The sequence below is a fragment of the Castor canadensis genome, chromosome 1 (genome assembly GCF_047511655.1).
Source record: "Castor canadensis chromosome 1, mCasCan1.hap1v2, whole genome shotgun sequence".
NCBI lineage: Eukaryota > Metazoa > Chordata > Mammalia > Rodentia > Castoridae > Castor > Castor canadensis.
In genome coordinates, this window is record NC_133386.1 from 30,577,422 (window position 1) to 30,601,998 (window position 24,577).

Genomic DNA, 24,577 nt, shown 5'->3' on the forward strand with positions numbered 1-24,577 from the left:
GGGGTCCCAACACTTGTGCAGCTGTTCTGCAGAGCCCAAGGGCTTAAAATAAAGCAACGCTAAGCTAGCTTGACCCATTTCTGCTCCTGGAGGAAAGAAAATGTTCTAGAAAAACCTTTATCAATTAGGCTTTTTTTTTTTTTGGAAAATGATGGGTCTAGCATATTCACTGGTTTGTAAACACTCCAAATCTGAAGAGAAAGAAAGTTGTGGTTGTTTCTCAAAAGCAGGCACAGACATGCATACACACTATTTTTAATCACCGTTGAGGCTTCATTCATAACAAAAGAGTAGGAAGCCTGTTCCTTCCCATAGATGTGAAAGGAAGGAAACATCACTTAAGGGTTTTTCCCATCACCTCTTCCATGGGAAGCAAACAGAAAAGATAATGGAATTCTTGCAGGTTCCTGCTCCCATACCTCCTATGTTTTTTCTATGAGTTGCATTTCATCAGCTTAATGTAAACATCACTTCTCTTGAGGCTTCCTGGTTAGAAAAAAAAAAATATTTTGCCGTCTGGAAATCACCAGTCCTTTGAACTTACATCTTGATGAGTGAAAATTTGCTGGAAGAATGAACAAGAAGAGTTGAGCAAATGCTTTCAAACCCATTACATTTTGCTCTTTGTACCACTGATCATACAAGAGAATGAGCTCACCAATTAGAACCCAGTGTGCAAAGCATCCCACTCAGAAAAACTGGCCAGCTAGCAACCCCTCTTGCAGCCTCATACTCAAAATATGACTCAAATCTTTCATCGCTTGTCATAGTTTTCTAAATAACTCCAACCATATGAGAGAACTTTCTTTCCTTCACTGGTAACCATGTTTACTGTCTATGTACAACATAAGTTATGGCATTTTGTTTTGGACTTCTTTTTTAATTAGTTTTTCTGACCAGGAACCCACTGTTGTTGAAACAGATGTTGTGGGGCCCAATAATAGCTCTCAGCTGCCAAAGCAAAATATGAAACTGTGCACAGACCACGCAGAACAAATGACTGTAAGGAGGGGACGGTCAGATCCAGACAATACAGCGAGATGACATTTGACAAATACAGCAACTTACACATGAGCCTAGACTTCGTGCATCCAACATCACTGTTCTGTACACTCCCTCTTCTTCGAATAATTAGCCTGAAGGACAGGTACAGCACAGAGCTCACAGTCTATCCTATCCCCAAACAAGAACACTAACAACACAGAATATGCATTTAGAAACTGTAGCCCAGCTAACTCACAAACTGAACCTAAAAGATTCTCCCTCACACTCTCAGCCAGTCTGTAGAATTAGGCAAAGATAGATCCATGGTCTTGTGTTTTGGAATGACAGTCATAGTTTAAAAAAAAAAAGAAGAAGTAAATAATAAGGATAAATGCAACATGCGTTCACTGGAGTAGCAGGCATGCTGGTAAATGTTTAACATTGAGGGGAGGGGGGTCATGACTTGGAGTATTTTCCAGTTTTCATGGTGTAACTGTTCCCACCATGATTGATTTCAAGCTTGCAAGCTGACATCACTGAACATGGAGTTGGGAAGAGCTTTGCAGCCGCAAACCATCACACAGTGTTTCTACAACAGAGGAAAAGAACGCCAAGAGCACTAGTAAAGAGGAGTGCAGTAAAATAATTAGCAAGTGATGAGTTGAGTATTTATTGCCTTTGTTTCTAGTAGAACTTATTTCACTGTAAGTTTATATAATTTAATTGTTAATAATGACTGTGCTTAACAACCAGGTCTTGAAATTCCTGAAAATTTGACAATTGACTTTCACAAGCTAACAAAAGCTGTCCCTAGCGCATAGTTGGCTCACCATCACCATGTGCGGGGTCATTTGATCCTTTTCCAAACTGACTGTGGTCCTCAGAACAGCAGCATCTGCTCCCCCGCTGTGAGCCAGCATCCCACAACTCTGGAATCAAAATCTGCATTTAACAGGATCCCCAGGTATAATAAATACTTAGGCACCTTAAAGTTGTAGAAGCACTGAGCAAATTGAATGGATGCTAAATTAGGGAATTTAAAAAATATGTATGCAGTTTTAAATTTGCTTCTAGCAAACCAAATGGATTTTGAAAGAAAATACCCAGTTATCATGGTGTTTCAAAGCAGCTACAAGAAAATTGCAGCAAAATCCATAATGCCCTGAGATTTTTGACTGGGTGAATTCTGGATAAAAATCACGTAGGCATCCCTATACCTTGAGAGACGAGAATTCTATTAAGCCTCTTGAGTTCAAGTCCTAGCTCTGTGCAAAATTAGTAACAGGGCGAACAGTGGAAAAGTTATTGAACTTCTCTGCACCTCAGATTTTCCATCTGTAGGGAGGGCGGGTAGCCATAACAGAACCCACCACATGAAGTGGTTGTAAGAAGCAGTGAGATTGAAGTGCTTATCCCAGTGCTTGGCATATAAAAAGTGCTCAAAATACTGTAGTGATTATTATTGTTTCCTACAAAGGAAAATGTCAAACCATTCTCTCTGTATTAACCCCAAAACATGCTTAAAAATAAGAAATATGTTTTTTCTTGGTATACCTCTTAAGAATTCTGATTTTGATCAGAAACTTTTATACTACTCTTATTCCCTAAAATTTATAAACAATTAAAATTATTTCTAAGATATGTCCAAATTTCGGAGTGATGTATTCTAACTTCACAGCTTACCTGGGTTACTTCTGGGAAATGGTCTTGCATTCACAGAAAGAGACCCAAAGAAGACAGGGTCTCTTCTGACCATTGTGTCTGCTCTCTGCATAGCTGCCTTGAACTCTGTCACTGCAAGAGAGTTCAGAATGACCGAACAATTGAAATAACCTGGGCTTCAGTGATTTCCCTTAACTCCTGCATTACCAAACCTGGAGAATTTGGAGCAGGTCCACCAAAAGACTGCTATTTGGCATAATAAATAGTCCTTAATGTTTTAACTGGATGAGTTTTGGTGTTGTGTTATTCATGGGGCTGCATCTGAACTCATGCAAATTCTATTACATTAAATTCTTTTCTCTTCTTTTCCCCTCCTCATCTCTCTTCTTCTCTCCCTTTTTTCTCTTCACTAAACTCACAGTATATATAGATAACCCTTTCAAATCTTTTAGACAGCCAATGGTATCCATTTTTCTATGCAATATGCCTAGTTATGATAGAAGCCAAAATGTTTCCAAAAAGTTGTGGACAGCCAAGTGAACATCTAATTCCAAATTTTGTGCTTTGAGTAGACTTTCTTTTAGAAACTGTAAGAGAAATAGAAACTGTGGGATACAATTGCACCCACACAAATCCAAAAAATTACTCACTTAGGGGAAAAACGAATATATTAAACTGCTTAGTATCATGGAGGAAATTAATTTTTATTTTAACTTCTGCAATATTCAGCCAATATTGTTGGTGTAACTTAGCCTCCCTTGCCCCAAAATATGTGTCCCTGGGAAAATTTGTTCAGCAATAACTTAACAAAAATAAGTTAGATTAGTGAAGTTCTAACCAAGAAGAAAGAGATTACTTCAAATGATTTTAATATAGGGAACTGATTACATAGATGATACAGAACCTAAGTAACCAAACTGGTGATACTGATGAAATCTAGAACTTACTAACAAAAAAGAAGTCACTTCCTGGATAAACAAAGGAAGAAGATGCTATGGTAGAGGCCAGTTCATACAATTAGAAGGCGGAAAATAGAAAATGAGTCTGATGGGACCTGGAGCCATGGAGGTGATGTGGTCATTGCTAAAGAAACCACAGAGAATACCCTGTCTTCTCTCTTCCTCAGTGTCCAGTCTCACAACACAGTTACTCAAGGTCAAGCCCAACTGGAAGCCAACTGACACCAGTGCCTACAAAATGAAACCTGCACTTATCAAAATAGGCACAGAGCAATGGACCTTAAGACAGTAGACAGAATCCTTCCAAAGGCTTTAATAAGCATTTTTAAACTTCTTGTAAGAAAACTCTTTTATCAGTTCAATCTAATGGTATACTTCCTCTCAATTCCATTGACAATTTGACAGAGAAACATGTGACTCAAAGATAGTTTTATTGTACCTTAGTAGGTTTCCAATCAGAACCCTTAAGAAATAATTGACCCTGAAGAGGATAGAGATGACTCTAATTCTAGACAGTTACCTTAGAGTTCAAATTTAAAAATTCAGAATTTTAATCAGTCACCAACATAGTCCAGGTGGATAGATGGGTATTGTCCTAGGCTTAAAAATAAAATAAGGGTACACATCAAGCACAACTGAAGCCATATATCTGTTCTTCTACTCGCTCATTAATTTGAGGAGAGAGAATTTGCATTGCAATCAGAAGCATTTAACTGCTGCACAAGTCAAAACATGGATATTAATAATGACCATTAACCCTTTAATTCTAATAATTCATATTCTTTCAGGATTTGGCTCTTTGAAAGAAATGTATTTATTTTCCACCCTAACTACTGTATTTCCATTATCTACACTAAGGCAAATATCTATAAATTGTGTTTTTATATATCTGAAAGACTTCATGTATCTTTTTTCTCCTAAATAATATTTAGCTTAAAGTGTAGTAACATATTTTTTGAAGACTGGCGATTTTTATTCCACTCATTTTTCTCTTTGAGGGTGAGATTCCAATCTCATTATCGATTTGACTATGAAGAGGAAAGTCCAATTTAACTTGAAACTGAAATTCCACAGTTAGGTTAGAAGAGCACTTGCCCAGTGGATTTTTTGAAAGGTTATCTTCATCTACATTGTATAACTAGGAAATGAAACGGATCATCAAGAAAATTTCTTCCTCTTTTTTCACTGTCCATCAAGGAAATTCATTTTTTTCCCTTTTTAGATTAAGTGATTTTTATCTACAAAACAAGATGACCCAGGGTACTACAAAATGACTTGCAGGTTGATATTATAAAGTAGGAAAAAAGAAGAAATTTTAAATAAGGCAAATGTAGGAGATTGAATGCCAATTACTTGGATGAGGCACACACTTTTTATCCTACATAGAAAATCAACAATGTGTGTTAAAAAATATATATACATATGTACTCTCACTAAATATATGTAAATATGTATATATGCCATGTATTTAGTGAGCGTTTGGAAATGAAATGAGAATATTAAACTTTATAAAGTGTTTGGTTGGTTGTATTAGATAGGTACCACTACTTCATTGGATGGATTGATGAAACACCTTTATTGCTGTCAGAGCTCAATATAACAGTTCTCATCAAGCAAGAAACACTACAGAAGTATTGTTTGGCAAGAACTTAAAGTCATGTTTCATATCAGTAGAAATTATGAGTAGGGGCCTGTGTGTGTGTGTGTGTGTGTGTGTGTGTGTGTGTGTGTGTATGTGTGGACTATGCATTAACTCCAAACAACGTGCTAGAGCTCTACTCTCAGAAGAAGACACTCAAAACCAGGATATTGAAACATGTGAATGCCCATAGCTTGTTAATTTATGGACCACTCCCAACAAGAATGAGAAAAGGAGAAATGAACAGGCTTCCTGGAATACCCTGAACATTCTTCTAGAACAGCACATGCTGCAATGATCTATTTACTTATCTGTCTCCTCTACTAAATTTTAATTTCCTTCAAATTTGTGTTTGTATCTTTTAATCTCTATTCCTAGTGCTAGCACACTTCAAGGCATGTTGGGAATTTTAATCATGATTTTGAAATAATGGAATGACCTAATAGCATTATGTTCACTTGCATTAAAACCTTTTGTGACTATAATTGGAAAGGAGTAAAATCATAGACTCTAATATTAAGATTTGGGCCGAAAAACTGGTCTTATAAGGTAATATCTACATTTATTCTATTTGCTTAGGAATTTTCACACCATTAGTGACAATGCTCATGCAAATTAGTCTCCTGGATAAATAGGCAAGATTTGCTTTTGCTTTGTTCAAACAAATCATTGAACACATGCATTGGGGTAAAGCCTTTTACTTAAATTTCTTATCTGGGTTTATAATCATGAGACTTATGACCTGAAATAGGATATTTGGAGCCACTTGGAAAATCATGATAACTGGTCAGAGCAGATCATTGCCATTTAGAATTTGTAAGAAATCCAAACTTTTAAATTGGTACGACATAGACAAAATAATATCACCATAAATTTTTAATTATAAAAGATTTAGAATAAAGCATTTAAATTGTGATTTTAAATACTATTTTTCTTGTTAATTTTGTAAAGATTTGCATATCAAATTTCTTGAAGCAAAAGCATATCATATTACACATCTGTGAAGAATTTCTGATTGACTTTTAAAAATGCTTAGTAAAGCACTCAATGGTCTGAGCTTTACACACCCTGGTGTTGTTATTTGACTATTTCAATACAAAACTCTTCTTAAACTGAGCAGAGTAGGTTTTCCTGAAAATTTTGATTTTGTTGTCTTTCTGGATTTCCAATGTTACACAGTTACATAGAGGTAATACCAATATGGTTTTCACACCAGTTTTTTTAACTATATTTTAATCGTTTTCATCATGACATTTTCATACATGTATATACTGTACTTTGGTTCCACTAGATTTTAAAATTGTTAATCGATACTCACAGAAAGTAAATAGGCATGTCCCTGTGTGATAGTTTTAGTTCGACATCAAAGTATAGAGATTGGATAATTCATGCCTACCTGCTAGGATGCTCTTATGTGGGAAATGACCTTGTTTCCAGCCCCCTGCAGGAGAGTCTACCCTGGGTATCATAATATCTTAATGAGCCCCAGTTAATTGTACAGAGCAATCACCTGAGCCAAGGATAACCAAGTCATATGCCTGCCAATTATATCTGACATGACCTAGGAAGGAGAAGGAAGGAGAAGAGGAAGAGGAGGAGGAGGAGGAAGAGACAGTAGCCTGGGCCATTCAACTTCCTTTTCTTAGTGATTTTAAGTAAGAAGTACCCAGAGAACAGCAAGGCATAAGCCAGTTAATATAAATGCTGAAATGGCACCATGACAATATGGGTCACTAGTAGCCAAAGCTATGTGTAAGCCAAAGTAATGGTAGAGCAAAACAAATCAGCAGGAAGAGAGAACAGAGTGGTTGCCCAGCGGGGTCAGAGATGCTCTGAGACTGAGACAGTGAAGCCTGGAGGAAGCCTGAAGACAATTGGTCTTTGAATCACCTCCTTCCCATTTCCACTTCATTCCGTACTATCCCATATATATTCTTCTGGCAATTTCTCCAAAGGAAATAGCTTTGTGGCTGTTCTGATTGTAAGCCTGGGACATTATAAAACAAACAAAAATTTTAAATACAACAAATATGTAAAAAAAAGCAACTGTTTTGCTGACTAGTCATCTTGACTTTTCTTTAGGAGTATGCTGGTATTAACATATGACTTTGGTGTGCAGCTTACCTTTTTTGATTCAATGTCACAAACACATCCCCATGCCCATAAATCTGGCTTTGCAGCATTATTTCTAATGGTTTATAGTATTCTATTCTATCCATATACTCTAATGTCTACCAGAAATGACAGACATTTACAGTTACCAACTTTATTCTGATAAATAATGCTGCACTAAATCTACTTGGACATTCTAATGCATATATGTTTATTTAATTTTCTGAATTTTTGAAGTGGAATTATTAGGACAAATGGTGTATATGTTTTATTTTATTACCTTTATCTTTTGCAAAACTCATATGTTTAAAAGAAATTTTTAGCCTCCTACAGTGGTTCATGCCTGTAATCCTAAAATCCAGAGGATCACATTTCAAGGCCAGCCTGGGCAAAACGTTCATGAGATCCCAAATCTCAACCAGCAAAAGCTGGGTGGGGTGGCACGCACCTGTCATCCCAGTTATACAGAAGTGCAAATAGGAGAATTGTGGTCCAGGTCAGCAAAGGCAAAAGCGAGATTCTACCTCAAAAGTAACCAGAACAAAAGGGGCTAGAGGATTAGCTCAAGTGGTACAGCACCTGTCTAGCAAACATGAAGCCTTCAACTATTCACACTCCCAAATCACTGCTTATACAAAAGAGACATTTCCAATTAAACGAATGAAAAGTGCTCCTGTTTTCATCTGCTTTTCTTTAATATTTTTTCTATTTGTATTTCTTCTCTTACAAAGTACTTATAAGCATTACCTACTTTGCTAATAGTGTTGATTTTTTCTTATTAAAGAGTGCTTTCCATATAAAAATTATTAATATTTTATCTATCATGTGTTGTGAATATTTTCCTACTATATTTGCTTTTAAAATTGCTCAAATTATCATTTGCAGTCAAAAGTTTAAAATCTTATAATCATAGTTATCAAACTTCTGCTTTATGAGTCCTTGTCTTCTTATCAATGAGTGGCCTTCCCAAATGTAAAAATATACATCCCAATCTTTTCTTAAGATGTTTATGGAGTCACTTTTTATGTTTACATATTTAATCCATTTGGAATTTGTCTTGGTATGATTGAACTAAATGTCCAACTTAATTTTTCTTAAAATTTAGAGCATTAATCCAGTACCATTTATTGAATAATGTATTGTTTTATCCCTGACTGATTTCATAATGTGACTTTTATCATGTACTCAATTCCACAATATATTGGAATACCTGTGTAGTGTAGTGTAGTGGGAGAGCAGTTGACACCAAACTTAGAAAGACTTACGTTCTAACTCGCTAATGGTGTAACTTTCGGCACGTTACTAAATGAAGGCACCTGTGCCTCAATTTCTTTATCAAAATGTAAGGATAATAATGCCTCATAGGCCCATGGGGGAGTTAAGTGATAAAAAGTATGCAGAACACTCACCTTGACCTCTGGCATTGTGGCAATTTCAGTAAAATTAGTTGCCAGCTGTACCTGGGCTCATTGCTGGACTTTCTTTCCAGTTCTACCTATCTGTCCTCCCTTGTGCCAGTAATTGACTTTTAAAGATTATGTCTTTAGAATATAGTTTCAAATGCACCAAGGTAAGTGTCATATGGTAATCTTTTCTTAAACTTATGCTGGCTTTTAGCATATGATTATTCTTTAGAAAACTCTTCCCTGGAAGTAACTTATGTGTCTTAATTAAAAGAATAACTATTACTTAATCTTTCTCAGTCTCAGTTTAAAAATACACAAAAGGGGGCATCATAACTACTTCTTGTGAGGGTTGGATGCTATTCCCAGTAAATTAATAGAGTACCTAAAGAATAGGAAAGGTTCGATGACTGGTAATATTATAACAAACAAATCTTGATTGTTATGTATCATGGTATTCAAGCAATTGTTATCATAATAACTTTATGTTTTTGAAAGTAGAAAGCAAATTTCTGAATTGATAAAGATAAGTACCAATAGCAAATTTAACCTTATCTAGGCAAAAAAGATTCCTGAAGTGCCCATTACTAGATGTACAGATTGCTGGAACACATTGCTGGAGGAGGAGGAGACTGGGCATTTCAACTTCCGTTGCTCCACAGAGCCCAAGACAAAACAAACGCTTAGCTCCTCAAGTGCAAACACCAACGTGGTATTTTACAGACCTTTATCCAAAGATACATATGCAAGTTCATAAACAAAAGGATGACAAAGAGAACATTTATTACTCCTTATGATACTATGTCTAAAAGGCAAATATATAAGTATGTCCACTTTTTGAGGAAGTTACTGTGCTCCAAATTAGAATTGTGTTGAGAAAATTTATCAATGAACCCTCTTCTGAAAGAAAGAAGACCTCTGGGAAACAATGAAAATTATTGGGTTTTCATTCATTCATTCATTCACTCACTCACTAAGCCATTCACCAACCAGAGTCTCCTCTTACAACACAGTATCTGTCATTAAGAAAAAAGAACTTTGCACTATCCTCCTTTACCTCTGAGAGAAGAGAAAAGAAAGATTTTCAGAACTCTAATCAAGATAAATATCAAGTGTATTATTAGTTTTAATGAGTCTTCCAGGGAAGGAGAGTTTCTCATCCAAACCACCGACACAATATACCTAAGTACATTATCTTCTCATTACGAGCATAAATCTATTAGTTAAGAAATAAAAAAGCAGAAATAAGAAACAAGTGCCAAATCCTTTTGTTGTTGCTAATTCTCTACTTTTTAGCAAATGCATTATAACCAACTGATGTCAGTTTAAGAATTTAAAATGCCTGCAAGGCACTGCATACTAAACAGTGTGCGTGATTCTGAGTGTTGCAGGCAGTCACCTCTTTTCGGTTCTGAGGTTGTGTTCATAAAGAGAGCTGCGTTGGTATCGCATTGCACAAGCTCACGGAGCTTGGGGAAGAATGATGACATGAATCAATAATGCTGTCTGGGAAATGGCTTAGAATAAAATATTACAGAAGGGCACGAACATCACCCAAGGGGAGACTTCGTTGCTGATTAAATATGGCTGCCTCAGCTCTCTTCCATGCAGTGACAGATGGGGACGGAGTGCTTACTTTGGCTTTTGCTGCATTTTTCTGCACTAGGGTTACTCAGGTAGCGCAGCTCGCTCAGCTTCGCTGCACTTGGACGCCCCCTGCAGGCCGACACTGTACACGCAGGCAGAGAATCGCATTTCAATTGAAGCCATACTTAAAAGTTTCCAGCTCTGATTCTTTTCAAAGCACTTTTGCAAAAATAAGTTAACAAACATTTGACTTCTCCTGTTCACCAATATCAACACCCCAAACGAAGCAAAAAATATAGTTTATTTTTTTAAGTTAACAAAATGTCTTAGTATACAATTAACAAAATACTTCAAAGAGAAAATAGAATTTAAAGACTAGATAAAAGTCAAATTTAAGTCACATTTGAATGCATGAAGAAAGAAAGCATTGGGTTGATGGAGTGGTAAGCCTAGCAAGTGTGAGCCCCTGTTTCAAACCCCAGTACTCCCAAAAAAAAAAAGAAAGAGAGAAAAAGCATAGACACAATTTTCACTGTTGAGTATCAATAAATTGTTCTTCCTAAGTTTCCCCCTGTGTGAACTACTAGGTTTTGAAAACGTATCATGCCATGCCACAAAACAATATAACGTTCTGCATTCAGCCAACTCTACTATAAACTTAATATAATACTAAATTTAAGATTCAATACCATTTATCCTACAATAAAATGTATCCTTTTATTTTAGTTTTTCATAGAGGCCTAATAAACAAACAAACATATTTTATGTGTGGAAGTTAAAATTGTGGGTGGCATGGACACTAGCTGTCAGTGGCATGGACACTGAATTTCCCCTGCATGTGAGTGCTGGCGTCCCTAGGCACCCGTGATTGGAGACAAGGGTACAGAAATGCTTGCTGCCTACTCAGCTCTGTGATAAATTTTATTGAAACCATTAGCTAGAATATAATGGATTCCATGTGTCAGCCTTATTTGGCATTTTTTTTTAAAGATAGGCGTTTTAGAACACATAATTGTGATAGATCCACAACAGAAAATTTATGTATTTAAAAAAAAAACTCAGATTCCTTTCTCATGCATATTTTAAACAGATAAATGGGTACTTATGTATTAATGGTTGGTTATGACTCTGCTCCATAAACTTACTCTTTCAGTCACTGTTTCCAATATATTTCTCCTTGTGACTTGTTGAAGCGTCTAGGAAAATAGAATGACTTTTTCCGACCACTTACATCTAAAAACTTTGGGATGATAACAAAACATACTTGGAACTGTTCTGCAAATGTATTTCTCAAAACTTTTTTTTACAGTTGAATGGAAAGCATTTTGTACTATCAGCCTAAATGTCCCAAAATCAAGCTCAACAAATATGTTCTTTGAAAATATTTATGTCCTAAAAACAGCATATTTTAAAGAAATTACCTTCATTCAAAAGGATCTTTTAGCGCAGGACCATATATGAAAACTGAAGAAGAACCTATTATAACTTGAAAACATTAAAGATGCAAAATCTAAATTACATTGGCCATTCCCTGAAGATTCTAATTCAGATCATTAGGGAACAGCACTAAGTCACATCTTTTCACAAAAGATTTTCTCTAAGAATATCATCAGTCATGCTCTTTAAAATGTCTATATGTAGCAATAAAAAGAAGTAAAGATCTTTTCTGCACAGTTCCTATAATCTATTTTGGGGAGATCACATTCTGCAAGAAACCAGTAACTGAGAGATAGTTTCCATTTTTCTAAATGGAAAAAATTAAAATGTGCAACATATTAACTACAAACCACCAACCAAACTATTAAAACACATTAAGACTCCTATGTAAGTACTAAATGGTAAGTTTGAATATAAAAATCTCAAGGGTAGGGTGTGGTAGCTCTGCTTATAATCGCAACTACTCTGGAGGTAGAGACTCAGAGAATTGTGATTTGAAGCCAGTCCAGGCAGAAACATGAGACCCTATTTGAAAAATAATTAAAGCAAAAAGGGCTGGAGGTGTGGTTCAAGTGACAGAGCACCTGCCTAGAAAGTGCAAGGCTCTGAGTTCAAAAACTCCAATACCACAAAAAATATGTATATAAAAGACTTAAAACATTAATTCTTAATTATTAAGGAGTTAGTATTACAGTTAACACACAGTTGCTCTCTCTAGAATAAGGTGGACTTCTTTAATTCCAGCAGTTTTTCATACAATTTTGATACTAAGTATTTGGAATATGAATCTCTTCCCATACATTAATGAGTTTGGGGGAGACAATTTTTTTTTTTTCCTTTACAAACACCTGCTAAGTGGTGCTGTGCTGAGGAGACATGCTTGTTTGGTTAGAGAAAACCAGGATGCATTCTCCAGGAAAATACTAACCAAGGAGACCTCCAACAGAGTGAGCTTACCTAGCCAGTGTGACCCAGTAATTCCAGAGGCTATGGGGGAGAAGTGATTGTTCCCTTACTGGACAGCAGCAAGCTCAAGCCCAATGGCCCTGTGATCACAATAATACACAGCCATTGCCATCGGAATTCATTTCCTAACACTGCTGAACAAAGTACTGGAAACTCGATGACTTAAAACAACAGAACTTTATTCTCCAACAGTTCTGGAAGCCAGAAGTCCCATATTGAGGTGTCAGCAGGGTGGTTCTCTGAGAAAAAGCCTGATCCATGGCTCTCCTTCTTATGGCTTCTGGCAACCCTTGGCATTCCATGGCTTTGGAGACATTCCTCCAATCTCTGCTGCTGTCTTCACATTTCCTTCCCCACCTCTGTCTTCTCTCCTCTTCACTTAGAAGAGAAAGAGCCCACTTTAATCCATGATATGCTCATAGCAAATTTTTAACTCAATCACATCAGCAAAATGCCTTTTCCCAAGTAAGCTCTCATTCATGGGTTCTGGGTGAACATGTCTTTAGAGGTGAGAGGGGCACACTGAACCCATAACATTATATGAGCTTCAGTTTGTCTGCTGACATCTCAACTCTACTGGAACTCAGACAACAGGGGCAAAGCAGTCACTCACCTCAAGTCTCCTTCCTCCACTTCAGCCAGTAACTCTGTCCTCATTATTATCTGCTGAATTTTTTAAGAGGGCCCTAAACTTTACTTACATCTTTACAGAAGATATCTGAGGTAACTAATTCTGCAGAATTTCTTTAAATTACCACAGTCTACACATCTAAAAATGATCTGAGTCAGGGCTTGAGGGCCTCCCTGTGAGTGACCCTGTGTCAGGTACCACACAGGGCCTCTGTGGAAATGTGTCAGGAATTCCTGTGGTTTCTCTGACTTCCTTTCTTAGAAACTGCTCCTAACATACCTCCATTAAAGCAGTCAAATAGAAATCATTCCGAGTGAGAAATGGTATAGAAAAAAAGGAGTGACCGCCCCCCAAATGACATGTTTGGTGGCTTTCTAGATTTTGTCCCTATGACTCAGACAAAACTTAGAGTACTTGTGTGATAATTCACCAAGAAAATCAGCTCACAGGCTTGACCCAGCTTTTATTCACATATGAAATGAAATTAAACCATGATGTTTATACATGCAGATGGATGAATTTTATACATTTTCACAAGCATGTGTGTTTATTTATACACTGCCTGTGTATAACTTACAAACGAATATCCATTGATGTCCTTGTGCAAATGTTTTGTCCTTTATCAACTGATTTAGCCCTTCTGAGGTCCCCCCACTCCCACTCTCCTCCTTTTCCTCTTTTTTAAAAAATTTTTTAAAATAAAGTTTTCTTTCAAGTCCTCTACTGTTACAGTGTTTCGGCCATCAAAGTCCCCTCCTAGCCATTTTCATTTACCTTGTGACTCTGACCCTTTGTGAAGCAGAGCATTTTCAGAGTAAGCTGATCCCACAGGTCCCCAAGGGATGTTATTGTCATTTATTCACGCAGCCTTTTGAATGGAGCAGTCCTTCCTTGGCAGCCGTTCAGCAGGCCAAGACTCAAAGAGCACACAATGGTTTTTCTTCCAGGGGCCTTTTAAAACACGGCCCAAGGTTTTGTTGAGGAGTTTTAATGGATGTCAGTCATTTAGCATGTTACATTTCATTCATGGCTGCCAGCAAACGTGATGAGTAGAGAAGGAAGAAAAGAAAACAGGCAGACAATAGGGAGAAGGGGATAATTTCCCAAGCCTTTTGTGACGTGACATTATAGATGGCATTTCCAGCTGCCATTACTCATGATGGGGGAGTTGAAATCCAGGAGGTAATGTGCTTGTACTGAAAGCCTCACCAAAGCCTCCCAAACAATTTCAGAGCCAAGATTGCAGGAAACCAGGCATCAATCTGAAACGTGGGTGCCATGGAGCTGAGGCAGCGGTGGGGTAGAGCCCCTTCTGTGCCATCTGCACGGTGGCCTCTGACAGCTGGCTCTCCTCTCCAAAACTTCAAAATGCCTGGGAGGCAGCCTCTGGAGAGCAGCAGGGAGAAAGGGAAGCTCTGTGACAGTCCCAGGGGGCAGGCCAGGGGGACAGAGGTAAAGGCTCAGGACTGGCTACCTCTGTACCTGCCAACTGGTGTGTCACACAGGGGCTAAAATTACTGGCTGGCCAATTATCTGATTAAAGAGAACCTTTCATTTGAAGCTTAAAAAAAAAAAATCCAGACTGAAATCTAAACCTTCTAGTAAGTTACCCAAAATTAAAAAAAAAAACAAAACCTTGGACATAATCAACATTTGAAGGGAAAAATGATTTTTAAAAAAAAGTGCAGAGAAGGGAAAACTACTTTGTTACTGGCTATAAGATATAACTTGTTCTGGGATTTTCTTGCTTGTTTTTGGTATTACAGTGTTACATACTGAGACTACAGGCATCACATTTAATCTTATTTATCTTACACACACATACACACACACACACAGCTACCAGGCTGATTGTATTTTTAAATTAGTAGAATCAATTGATTAAATAAGGTACCAGTGCTCCCCAAAAGCAATTCAGATTTTATTAGCTTTACAATTGCATTGAAATCCTTTTAAATTATAGAGTTCATGAATTATGCCTCTGTCAGGCAGCATCAGAACTACATTTTTATGGGTCTTGGATTCCACAGAGGCTGTTGTGGTTTGAAAATAACAGAACAATGTGCTGCTGCTTCACCAGCCAGTTAATGATCTGCCCCACAGTTAAAAGCCCCAAACCACACAGGACAGGCTGGGCTGAGCCACCAGGGCCAAGGCTGCCTGCCCTGCTGGAACTGTGCCGCAAGAGGTAAAGCATTCCAAACTTCTTTATCCAATACATGCTGAGTTGACTTCTTGAAATCCAACTAATAATTTCTGTATAGTTTATGCTGCCTTGTTTGCTTTAATGAGGGAGAGAGAGAGAGGGAGAGGGAGAGGGAGAGGGAGAGGGGGGGAGAGGGAGAGGGAGAGGGGGAGAGAGGGAGAGAGAGAGAGAGAGAGAGAGAGAGAGAGAGAGAGAGAGAGAGAGAGAGAGATTACATAGTTATGGAGTCAGCAAACAGCAATCACAGGAGAAAGTTAAAATGTAAGACCTAACCTAAAAGACATTCTTAGCCTCTAGGCTGAAAACTGGGGGACTTCAAAGGTAGAAAAAACTGTGGACTAGGAGTATAGCTCAGTGATAGAGGAACATGCTTAACATGCTTGAGGCCTCAGTTCAATCCCTGAAACACACACACACACACACACACACACACACACACACAAATATTGTGCCCTTTTCTTAGAAGAAGGAAAGAAAATGGACAGAATGTATAGTAGAGGTGGGAAGACAAGGAGGAAATAGTGGAGGAGGAAGAGGGAGGAAAAGAAGAGAAAGAGTAAAGCAAGAAGGAAGGAAGGGAAAGTCTTGTTACCATTTCTCAATTCATAAATATATTATTTATCTTCACACATCTGCATGAATGAAAGATTTATACCAAGAACACAGTTGGTGGCTAATACACTTACACAAAAAAACTTTAGAAACTGTATAAAGATGGATGCAGACAATGGTAATTTTTAATTTCCTTTTTTCATACAATGTCTTTACTCTGTACCCCCTCAAGAGAATATACACACTTGTATGACAGGCTTATTATCATCCCGTGACATGTTATTCTGTCTCCAGTGTACTCTAGTCCTGACTTTACTTCTTACAGGAAGTAAGCAATAGTATTATCAAAGTGTCCACTCAGACTCACAAGACTCTCCAGTCCTGCCCTCGTCTGCTCTGGGAGGTGGGCACCCAGACCCTGCCTAACATTCCCAAGGCCAGCAACTTGATATTAATTGGCCACCCTGTTCATGAGGTAAGGAACTTTAATTGTTACAAAACCATTTTCTTCTGGAGCCTAAATTCATCACTCTGTGAATTTCCTCATTGTTTTTCATTCCATAACTATGTAGAAAATGTCTGCCCCTTCTTTTTACAAAACAGCTTTTGAAGTTGTTAACACAACTTGTCATTCTCTCAAGCAAAGTGAACACATTTCCACAACTATTCCTTATGTGATATGATTTCCAGACCCTTCACCATCCTTCCTTTGAACATGTTCCAGTTTGCTGTCAACTTCTTTCTTAAAATGTGGTGCCCAGGACTCAACAGATCACTTCCTGTGTGACAGCAGTCAGCAAGGTCAGACCAATAACTTCCTTGATGTGGATGCTATATTTCAATTAATAGAGCATAAGACTAAAAGGGCTTCACAGCAAATCCATATGTTTAGGTTAAATTAACTTAAATTAAATCCCAAGGATTTTTATGTTCAGTACCAAATTAGATATTCATTCTTCTCTACACAAGAAACTGACTATTTTGATCTAAATGTAAGATTTTTACATTTATCCAATTGAGTTTCAGCTATTCTCTTGCGCTCATAAAATGCTTTGACGAATTGTTTTCTCCCCATTCATTAGTTATGTATTGTGGACAATTTTGATAAAACATATTTCTTTGTCTAAGTCATGGACAAAAGAGAAAGAACAATTGCCATTACCCAGAGGTTAGTGAAGTACCTGACACCTAACATGTTAGTCATTACCATCATTAAAATTTTTCAAAGCCCTTCCTCTCAGGGACATCACTTCCTTCTCTCATGACAATAACTTACAAAGACTTGTGAAAAAAGTAGTCAAGAAATATTAAAAAGGAAAGAGAGGTAAGATAATGAAACTGAATACAAAAAGAATACGAAACCTGAATTTGACCTCCAGCATTGCAAAAAGTAAGTAAGTAAATAAATAAAAAGATGTACCCAATTAATTCGCTCTTGAAAAGACCATATGGCTACACCCAGGGCCCAGGATCTGGGGGACAGTGTGAAATCTGGCCCGCCTCATGCCCTCAGCATTTGTTCATGGTTTTTCATCTCTACTACTTTAAAAAACAAAATTTACTCTAAATAGTAAGTTTAGGGTGAAAATCCAAAGGTTTTCATTTTATTTCAAGTGAATAATGTTCTTATCATGACAAATATCAGTAAAATGATAATGAGAATGTCTTAGAAAAATTATTCATTTATGGTTTAGGAAAATAAGAGTATTTTTACTGTGGCTGGACAGCATACTACACAATGTTTCCTCATGACTCCAATTCCATCTATAAACATTTACCTGAAGCAAATTCCCTTCAGTGAAATATTTTATAAGTTCAATATTACACATTCTGAGATCGATTTTTAAAGTATTATCAAAACAACTGAAAAGGACAGTCCTGATATATGGTAACTACTGTAACTTTTTATTATTCTGTTGCTTTTGCATACCTGCATTTATCCTTATAATGTGTGCTGCTGGTGACTCAGATGAATAAGGGTTTTTATAAAACAACATACTTGTCTACATTCTGTACCTGACCAGCTGTGCTGTGAAGAAAGGCAAACATAATAATTATTTTCAGGAAAACATGGTTTATAATACAGAAGGAATGAAGACATTACACTTACTAACTTTAGATCTATAAAATACATTATATAGAAATTAATTTAATTAGAACCCTGGAAGAAAATTAGGGGGTAGATTATATTTATCCAAAAATAGAGGTATTATTTACTATCAATTTCTTATACTCTTTTTGTACTATTTAAGTTACTTATGATCCCATTTCTAAAAGAATTATTTTTTTGCATCTACCTTTAGTTTTTCCATATGAAAAATAATTTAATATAAAAAACAAGTTTCTAATTATACAATATTTGAATTCATTGAAGGGAATTCTTAGTTTATCAGAAAAAAATACATGAATTAACATCCTCAGAGTAGTAAAACTGAAGAGATGTCATATTTTCTGAGAGCCACACAACTGAGAGATATGGTGGAAAGGACTCTTTATGATGTTTATGGCCATATCTCATGAATATCACTATGAAATCTCCCACTTCTGAAATAGCTTTAAGCAACCTATGTCCCCTTCTCTGTGCACTTGTGCAGTCCATGAATGAGCACACTTCCCACTGAGGTTGAAGCTCATTCATGATAAACTATCATCTTGCTCGCCAACCTGAGGGTCCTGAAGCTACCAAGATATGAGGGAATGGGAATGAATTGACAACAGGGCTTCTTGATGGCCCAGGTGCTACTACTTCATGAAGACCATCTTCCAGGCCACTGTAGAGATGAAGCACCTTAAGTATGGGGTCCTGTCACTGCACAGTTCCTGCCTCCAATTACTTTGTTTACGGCTCTGGGTTATTGATTCTCTTAAGCTCAGCTGACATCTGATGCTTTTGATATCTGCCCACCAATGATAATTGAAAAACTCAGTAAGAAGTGAAAATATTTACCAAAAGAGAATAGCTTTAAGTAATACCATAATAAGGGATTATTTTGGTTTAGTAAACTTCTTTGTGGAAATAGAGGAAGAGACTTTGTTAGCTCCACTTCTATTTATGAATCTGTTTCAGATCCATGGATAAATCAATTTTTCCTAAGTCCTCTATATATTTTTTCATATATTAAAAAAAACTTTCTGAACAATTAGTTCTTTTTTTAAATTTTGTATTCATTTATTCACATGTGCATACATTGTTTGGGCCATCTCTCCCCCACAACTCCCCTCACTTCCAGGCAGAAACTCTTCTGCCTTATCTCTAATTTCTTTGAAGAGAAGACATAAGCAAAAATAAGAAAGACAAAGCATTTTTGCTAGTTGAGATAAGGATAGCTATACAGAAAGATTCCTAGCATTGCTTTCATGTACAATGTGTTACAGCTGAGTTGATTCATCTCTACCTGACCTTTTCACTAGTTCCTGATCCCCTTCCCATATTGACCTCTGTCACTTTAATGACTCTGTATTAGTTCCTCTGCAGTGGGGACATCAAATACTTTCATGTTTTGGGTTTCTTACCTGTCCCCATTCCTCCTGTATGTGCTCTTCCCTTAGCGTGTGACCCAAGTCCAAACACGTTGCTGCATTTGCTCTAGATCTAAAGTCTGCATGTGAGGGAGAACATATGATTTTTGGTCTTCTGAGCCTGGCTAACCTCGCTCAGAATGATGTTCTCCAGTTCCATCCACTTACTTGAGAATAATAAGATTTCATTCTTCATGGTGGAATAAAATTCCATTGTGTATAAATACATTTTCTTAATCCATTCGTCAGTGGTGGGGCATCTTGGCTGTTTCCATAACTTGGCTATTGTGAATAGTGCCGCAATAAACATGGGTGTGCAGGTGTCTCTGGAGTAGCCTGTGTTGCATTCCTTTGGGCATATCCCCAGGAGTGGATCATATGACAGATCTATGTTTGATTTTTAAGATGCTTCCATATTTTTTTCCAGAGTGGTTGCCCTAGCTTGCATTCCCACCAGCAGTGTACAAGGGTTCCTTTCTCCCCGCATCCTCACCAACACCTGTTGGTGGTGGTGTTTTTGATGATGGCTATTCTAACAGGGGTGAGGTAGAATCTTAGTGTGGTTTTGATTTGCACTTCCTTTATGGCTAATATGGAGAGCATTTTTTCATGTTTTTTGGCCATTTGAATTTCTTCTTTTGAGGAAGTTCAGTTTAGTTCATTTCTTTATTGGTCCATTGATTTTGGGAGAGTTTAGTTTTTTAATTCCCTGTAAAATCTGGGTATCAGTTCTTTGATGTATAGCTGGCAAATATTTTCTGCCACTTTGTGGGTGGTCTTTTTGGTTTAGAGACCATTTCTTTTGTTGTACAGAAGCTTTTTAATTTTATGAAGTCCCATTTGTCATTCTTTTCTCTCAGTTGCTGAGATGGTGTGGTTCTACTGAGGAAGTTCTTGCCTATACCTATTACTTCCAGAGTATTCCCTGTTCTTTCCTGTACTAACTTCAGAGTTTTGGGTCTGATATTAAGGTCCTTGATCCATTTTGAGTTGAAATTAGTACAGAGTGATAAACATGGACCTAGTTTCAGTTTTTTGCAGACAGATAACCACTTTTCTCAGCAACACTTGTTGAATAGGCTGTCTTTTCTCCATAGTATATTTTTGGCAACTTTGTCAAAAATAAGGTGGGCATAGCTGTGTGGATTCATCCCTGGTTCCTCTATTCTGTTCCACTGGTCTTCTCATGTCTGTTTTTGTGACAGTACCATGCTGTTTTTATTGCTATTGCTTTGTAATACAGTTTGAAGTCAGGTATTGTGATACCTCCAGCATTGCTCATTTTACTGCATATTGCCTTGGCTATTTGCAGTCTCTTGTATTTCTAAATGAACTTTAGGGTAGATTTTTCAATCTCTGTGATGAGTATCATTGGGATTTTGATGGGAATTGCATTAAACATGTAGATTGCTTTTGGTAGTATAGCCATTTTTACTATGTTGATTCTACCAATCCATGAGCACGGGAGATCTCTCCACCTTCTGTAGTCTTACTCAATCTCTTTCTTCAGAGGTTTGTGGTGCTCCTTGTAGAGGTCATTCACATTCTTTGTTAAGTTTACTCCCAAGTATTTGATTTTTTTTTTTTGAGGCTTTTGTAAATGGAATTGTTTCCACATATTCTTTCTCAGTTTGTTCGTTATTGGTGTATAGAAAAACTAATGATTTTTGTAAGTTAATTTTATATCCTGCCACCTTGCTGTAGCTGTTTATGATGTCTAGGAGTTTTTGGGTAGAGTTTTTTTGGGTCTTTAAGGTATAGGATCATATCATCTGCAAATAGGGATATTTTGACAGTTTCTTTACCTATTTGTATTCCTTTTATTTCTTCTTCTTGCCTAATTGTTCTGGCTAGGAATTTCAGTACTATGTTGAATAGGAGTGGGGATAGTGGGCACCCTTGTCTCATTCCTGATTTTAGAGGAAATGATTTCAGTTTTTCACCATTAAGTATGATGTTGGCTGTAGGTTTGTCATATATAACCTTTACAATGTTGAAGTACTTTCCTTCTATTCCTAGTTTTCTTAGAGCTTTTATCATGAAATGGTGTTGGATCTTGTTGAAGGCTTTTTCTGCATCTTTTGACATGACCAAGTGGTTTTTGTCTTTGCTTCTATTAATGTGATATATTACATTTATAGATTTGCATATGTTGAACCAACCCTGCATCCCTGAGATGAAGCTGACATGGTTGTGGTGAATGATCTTTTTGATGTGTTCTTGGATTTGGTTTGCCATTATTTTATTGAGGATTTTTGCATTGATGTTCATTAAGGAGATTGGCCTATAGTTCTCTTTTTCAGAGGTGTCTTTGTCTGGTTTTTGGGATGAGTGTAATACTGGCTTCATAAAATGAGTTAGGCGGTTTTCCTTCCCTTTCTATTTCATGTAACAGTTTAAGGAAGGTTGGTATTAGTTCTTCTTTAAAGGTCTGATAGAATTCAGCAGAGAATCCATCAGGTCCTGGACTTTTCTTTTTTGGAAGACTCTATTGGTGCTTCAATTTCATTTTGTGTTATAGATCTATTCAGGTGATTAATATCCTCTTGGTTCAGTTTTGGATGGTCATAAGTATCTAAATATCTGTCCATTTCTTCAAGATTTTCAAATTTATTAGAATATCAAAGTAGTCTCTGATGATTTCCTGGATTTCTGTGGTGTTTGTAGTTATCTTTGCTTTTGCATTTCTGATTTTACTGATTTGGGTTTTTTCTCTCCTCATTTTAGTCAGGTTTGCCAGGGGTCTGTCAATCTTATTTATTTTTTCAAAGAACCAGCTTTTTGTTTCATTGATTCTTTGTATTTTTTTGTTTGTTTGTTTGTTTCTATTTCATTGATTTTGGCCCTTATTTTTATTATTTCTCTCCTTCTGCTTGTTTTGGGATTTGCTTGTTCTTGTTTTTCTAGGAGTTTGAGATGTAGCATTAGGTCATTGATATGAGAGCTTTCTGTCTTTTTAATATATGGCCATAAACTTTCCTCTTAGGACTGCCTTTGCTGTGTCCCATAGGTTCCGGTAGGTCGTGTTTTCATTTTCATTTTCATTAACTTCCAGGAACCTTTTAATTTCCTCTTTTATTTCATCAATGACCCATTGATCATTGAGCAATGTGTTGTTCAGCTTCTAACTGTTGTTTTTGCTGTTGAGTTCTAGTTTTAATGCATTGTAATCAGATAGAATGAATGGGATTATTTCTATTTTCTTATATTTGCTCTAAGATATGATCAATTTTGGAGAAGGTTCCATGGGCTGCTGATTGTGTAGAAGCTGGATGAAATATTCTGTAGACATCAGCTAGGTCCATTTGATCTATGGTGTGATTTAGTTCTAGAATTTCTTTATTGATTTTTTTGTTTGGATGACCTATCTGTTGGTGACATGGGGGTATTAAAGTCTCCCACTACCACTGTGTTGGAGTCTATATATGCTTTTAGGTCCTTCAGAGTATGTTTGATGAAATTGGGTGCACATAAGTTGATAATTGCTATTTCCTTTTATTAATATCCCCTTTTATTAGTATGGAGATATAATTGCTATTTCCTTTTATTAGTATCCCCTTTTATTAGCATGGAGTGTCCTTCTTTATCCCATTTGATCAATGTAAGTTTGAAGTCTACTTTGTCTGAGATAGTATTGCTACTCCTGCCTGTTTTCAGAGGCCATTGGCTTGGTAAATCTTCTTCCAGCCTTTCACCCTTAGCCAGTGCTTGTTTCTGTTGATGAGATGGGTCTCCTGTAAACAACAGATTGTTGGATCTTCCTTTTTAATCCAGTTTGCCAAATGGTGTCTTTTGATGGGGGGAATTAAGTCCGTTAACATTGTTAGTATTGATAGGGATGTGGTGATTCCTGTCATTTGGTTGTTTTTGTTGTTTAAGGGTTTGTGTGTAGCTGAATCAATGTTACTCTCTACTTTCTTGCCTTTTCTTCTCCTGTGGTTTGGTACTGCCTGACTTTTCATGGTTTTGTTTACTTTCACTTTCTGTGTGCAGAATTTCTTGAAGAATCTTTTGTAGTAGTGGCTTGGTGGTCATATATTGTTTTAGTTTCTGCTTATCATGGAAGACTTTTATTGCTCCATCTATTTTGAATGATAGTTTTGCTGGGTAGAGTATCCTAGGGTTGAAGTTATTTTCATTCAGTGCCCAGAATACCTCACTCCATGCTCTTATTGCTTTTAAGGTTTCTATTGAGAAATCTGCTGTGATTTTGATGTGTTTACCTTTGTATGTAAATTGTTATTTTCTCTTACAGCTTTCAATATTCTTTCTCTATTCTCTGTGCTTGTTGTTTTAATGATAATATGTTGTGGGTAGTTCTATTTTGGTCAGGTCTGTTTGGTGTCCTGGAAGCTTTCCTGTACCTGAATGGGCATAGTTTTCTCTAGATTTGGGAAATTTTCTGTTATTATTTTGTTGAATATATTACAAATTCATTTTGCTTGCATCTCTTCTTCTTCAATGCCCATGATTCTCAGGTTTGGTCTTTTGATGGAGTCAGTGAGTTCTTGCATATTCCTTTCACAGGTCTTGAGTAGTTTAATAGCTCTTCAATTTTTCCTTTAATTTCTATTTCATCTTCAAGTTCTGAGATTCTGTCTTCTGCTTGTCCTAGTCTGCTGGAGTGGCTTTCCATTTGTTTTTGTATTTCTGCTTCATTCTTTTTTCTGAGGTTTTCCATATCATGGGCCACTTCCTCTTTAATATTGTCAATTTTCATCCTTAATTCATTTATCTCTCTGTTCACTTTGGTATTTATTTAGGGCTCCTGTGAGTTCATTTATTTTTGTGTCTTCTCATATTCTTTATTTTTGTTGTCTTGGAATTTCTTGAGTGCCTCCTGTATATTTTGGTTGACCATGTCTAGTAACATCTCCATGAAATTCTCAGTGATTACTTGCAGGATTTCTTCTTTCAGAG

At 36.8% G+C, this 24,577-nt stretch overlaps 1 long non-coding RNA gene across 1 annotated transcript in view; it reads right to left on the reverse strand.

Annotated features, from left to right (window-relative positions):
- The window catches only part of LOC141423373 (uncharacterized), a 70,442-nt gene that overhangs the window by 30,704 nt on the left and 15,161 nt on the right, over positions 1 to 24,577 (reverse strand). Inside the window, exon 2 of the long non-coding RNA XR_012448173.1 lies at positions 10,396 to 10,488. This is a non-coding gene — a long non-coding RNA (uncharacterized lncRNA). The remainder of the gene's footprint in view (positions 1 to 10,395; positions 10,489 to 24,577) is intronic.